This window comes from Macrosteles quadrilineatus, unplaced genomic scaffold, assembly GCF_028750875.1.
Source record: "Macrosteles quadrilineatus isolate MER2022 unplaced genomic scaffold, UCM_ALF_1.0 Scaffold_6__1_contigs__length_79288215, whole genome shotgun sequence".
Lineage (NCBI taxonomy): Eukaryota > Metazoa > Arthropoda > Insecta > Hemiptera > Cicadellidae > Macrosteles > Macrosteles quadrilineatus.
This window is the reverse complement of record NW_026542599.1, coordinates 5,472,625-5,477,348: the sequence shown is the minus strand read 5'-3', so window position 1 is coordinate 5,477,348 and position 4,724 is coordinate 5,472,625.

Genomic DNA, 4,724 nt, shown 5'->3' with positions numbered 1-4,724 from the left:
AGTACAGTATTGAACTGAGTTTTCTTCAGACGCTAGTACATTTTATTTATTTTTTTATTTTTAGTTTTGTGTAGTATTTTTTATGGAATATTTTTCATCACTAGGGCATAAAGCGACTCTTTTCGACCCTAGCCCATGTTTTACGATCAAGGTGAAGCCGAGTTTGGAAAATGAGCGTGGGTTGAAAAGACACTTTTTGCCCGTGTGATGAACCATATTTTTTATCATATTTTATCATTAATTAACAAACTAAGCTAGAAAACTAAAATACTTTTCGTGTAAAGATAACCTCTCAAAACAACTTCCAGCTTGTTTTTAATTCTGCTAATGTAAATAAGCAGCTGTTTAGTGTTTATGTATATTGTACTATCGTTATGTCAAACTAGTTACAATAAGGCAATAATAAGATAAAATCCATTATACAATCAGTCAATCAATACATACTTAATACTTTCGATACATAAGATTGTTTACATTTGAAATTTACAACTGAGTTGACAACAGCTGATTTTAACTCCCTAAGATCTAAAAACGTTTTTACGTCCCCTACACTATTTTGACGAACTTTCTACGCAAGGATTTAGTCCAGAAAACAGTTGTTTGTCGCCATCTTAATCAAATGGGGTTTCATTACGTACTACTGTATTTGGGTGGCAATGAGTGGTTATAAACAAAAACATAACCTAGATTTATTGATTAGTGATTTTTAGTCCTTTAGTTGGTGGTAATTAGGATTTGTACAGATTTAGTAGTATGGCGTAAACTGTTTTATTATTACAGTAAGTAATACTATATGATTTAGTATTAAGACACTGCAAGTAAACTTCATCCTATAGCAATGAAGCGTATTTGTATTAATTTTTGCGTTTCATGTTTGGTTTCTATTGAATGTTTCTTGCTTATTATAAAGTTAATTTTACATTGTGCCCTTTCCTCTTATGTTATACGGAAAATCAGAGATCATATGTAGTAATGGAGAAGGGAAACACATCGTGCGTGCGTGAGAACAAATAAAACTTGTAAAAAAAGAGAATAGGGTCTACGTCACCTCACTTAAACTCGTCTAAGAAATTCCTTCAAATAGTTTTCAACTTATTTGATGGCTGATAAATGTAAAGAAGGGTGTTTAGTTTAATCCATACAAACTTATCTGCTTGTTCTCTCGTGTAATGGCAATAAAGTAAAACCCACATTGTAAAATTTATTGAACGTCAAACCAAAACATTTTAGAAGAACTTATTTTTTTACACAGTTTTATTTACCTGTTTTACATTAAACAATAAGTAAATATGATGACATAAAAAAAATAAAATAAAAATTGGAAAGCATGAGTTAGCAACTAAACAGCTTTAGCACTAACAAAAAAAATAAAGAAAATAAATTTCAGAGCTTCTGTACAAATCGAGTCGGAAGGTCTAAAACATTTTCTCTAAAAGTCACTACCCTTTACAATAAATAAACAGAGTTGTTCTAGGACTACACAACAAGAAACCATACAGCATAGAATAAATGTTTTTATTCTATGCTCTGTGTAAGAAACATAATTATTATTTTCTATTTTCATTATTATAATTATGTACCATTATCATTTGAGATGGGGATGCCACCTATGTGCAAATTAAAAAAAAAATCAACGCTTCGGTTCCAAGGTCACGTAAGATCATACGTAAGATTGGTGCAGCCCGACAATATTGAAGCAGATTTCAACTTAAATTTAAACTAACGCATTTACTATCTCATAGTCTATGTGTAAAATAAATTACGCCTAAAGCAAAATAAAAACATTTGATAAAATATGAACATCGTAGAGAAAATAAAATTATTAACCGGTTTATATTTCTTTGGTGAGGTAGAAACGGAAGTTCAACTTTGCACTTTGATTAAAAGTTGGTGGATGTTATATATTTACCTCTGCAAGCGGCGAGTGGATGGAGGGTTGCCATTAATGTGTTTGACTGTGTTTGTTCAGTCCTTTGAGCGCCATATTTGCACTAAACTCTAGACTAAGAAGCGCTGGACGTATTATTAGTCTCCTGCCACATATGTTGACTTAAATTGACGGTTGAAAATGTTTGTCTGGCTGCTTTTAACATTACGAAGAAATGGATTTTTTTTCATAAGAATGTGGTAGAGTTCCGTGATACTGAATGGTTGAAACTGTGCGAAAAGGATATATTTGTAAGCTTGGTGAACTATTAGATGATCGGTTTTTCTTAATGAATGATAGGGTTTCTAAAATTGTAAATGGACGAGAAACTGAGAACTGTATGTGATCTGAAGACTTATTTGCCTGTTTGGTGACGTGAGGGGAAACCTCAATTCGGAGAGACTTTTTTTGGATAAGAACTGAGTCCTTTGGTGTTCACACCCAAGCCAGGTACAACATTAGGTCAGAATAGGGCCGGCGCGCACTAGCCCGACCACGACTCCGATCGGTTTTATACGGTCAGTTTTACAATGCATGTACACTGGTCGGCTGGTCGACCAAACTCCAAGGACTAGTCGGGCCAGAATCTCCGGTCGTTGCAGCCAAAAATTATACACATAATATCACACATAGTGATGGTTCTACACGCACTGCCTCCAACTTAACTCTGACCTAACCAGTAGGTCCTAGATCAAGCTAACGGAGGTAGTCCTAGATCAAGCAAACGGCAATATCTTATGTCTTTTGTGTGGTGTGTGCTTAACTTCTTTTATAATGTCTCAATTAGTTGAAACTAAAACTTTTAATGACTTTTAAATGAAAACCCTCTTTATGTGATCTATTGTCAGAAGATTACTCCAGAAGAGGGGCGAAGAAGGCAGCTTGTGAGGACAGCTAACATGGGATGCACCCAGTATCTTTTTGCTTCCGCATAACGTACCTCGAGACAAATGCGCGACAGCAGCTACTTCGTCAACATCCATCTTGACAACGAAGCTTGGTTGGTGTTGCTGGTATATTCAATTATTCAATGATTTATTAGGTCATTAAGCAAAGCAATAGGCTAAGTCACTTACACTACAAAATAAATAATAAATAGCCCATCTCTTTATTCACAAATAAATGCAAGTTATATAAATATAATAATAAGGAAACAAGCAAAACCATGCAAAAAACTGGCAAAAATAGCCATGCAAAGGCAGTGCAAAAGCATTACCTATGACAAAACTGGTAGTCCTGCTTAAAAAAAATTCAGACAGGTCATAAAAAGGGGTTTCTATCAACCAGTCCTTTATTACTGCCTTGAACCTTGAAAGAGGCAAGTCCCTTATGGATACTGGTAGGTGATTGAAAAATCTGTAACCTGAAACAGGGAAGCATTTTATTTTTTGCTCATCCTGTGTCTATGCGCAAAAACATTTAAACTATTTCTTGTGGCATAGTTATGTACTTGGTTGTTTCTCAAAAGTTGCACTTCATTATTTGCCTTAATTTCTAAAAGACATTTAAAGATATATACATTATATACAGTCATGATGTGGTTTTGTTGGAACAGAGGAAGGCAGTGTTCCAGGTACTGGGCTCCACCACGGCTACCCTTAACTACAGGCCGCGGCCTGGTAGAATTGGCAACGTCGCAAGTGGTGTTGTTTAGTGACAGACGTCCCATAAGATAACATGGCAGACAGGTGACATCAGATCATTAATTCGCACTTTATTGATTTAAATGTATGAACATAAATTTAAATATTGAAAATAAAACATACGGATTTGAAAACCGAAACAATATGAATTAAAAACTGTATCTGTACATTTTAAGCGGAGTCAATATTAACATAGTCCAGTAACCAATCTTTCGTAAAAAATACACAAATACCATTAGCTGCTTCCAAACAAAACAGCTGTTACAACACCACTTGTGACGTTGCCACTTCGAAGGCCGTGGCCTGGAGTTATAAAGGTGGCTGTGGCTCCACTCAGCACCCAGACAGCCTCCTTTTGCAACACTAGAATTTTATTTACACCAGAAGAATGGCTCCAGACTCTGGTTCCGTAAATAATGATGGAGTGGGAAAAAGCAAAATAAGAGGCTCGAATGAATTCCTCAGACAAGTCAGTACAGTACTTAGTCTTCTGAGCAGGAATATGACCCATGCTCAGCCTACTGCATATGGCGAGTAGATGTAGAGAAATGCTTAATTGAAGGAGTGTGGTTTTGTTGGCATTCGAGATTAGATTAGTTGATTGTCCTCACACCACTGAAGCTGGCTTAGGCAATATTGGATTCGATAAATAATGCCTGTTCCTTTGGTACCGTATTAGAAAGGTATCGTCATCGTCATCGTCGGAAAATATGAAATAGGCATAAAAGTTTCCATGAGACCTTACCAACAGACCGCCACCGCCCATCACCGCGTCGTGCAGAACGCATCATACCGTGCATAGCCGAACTGTTCGTGGTAAATTGTTAACTCTATCACTGCCGCTGTCGGCAAGGGTTTCTAAAGTTTCCAACATTCAAGCTGTGTTAACTTTAAATTTATAAAGAGGAGGAAGAGGATCCGACCAAAAATGGTAAAAAGTGAATCCGTTGTAAACAAAATGCCAAAACCTTTGAATATACTGTAATTAGGAACTTGCTCAATAATCAATGGCCTACCATAGAAAAAACTTACTACCAGTCGTGCAGTCTGTATGTGCGTGCCCGCGTGCCTCAGTGGTGCGTTGGCTTTACGAAAAAAACAATTATACTTAACCTAAAAATCCTAACCTCGACTGACTCACTGTGACTGAACCT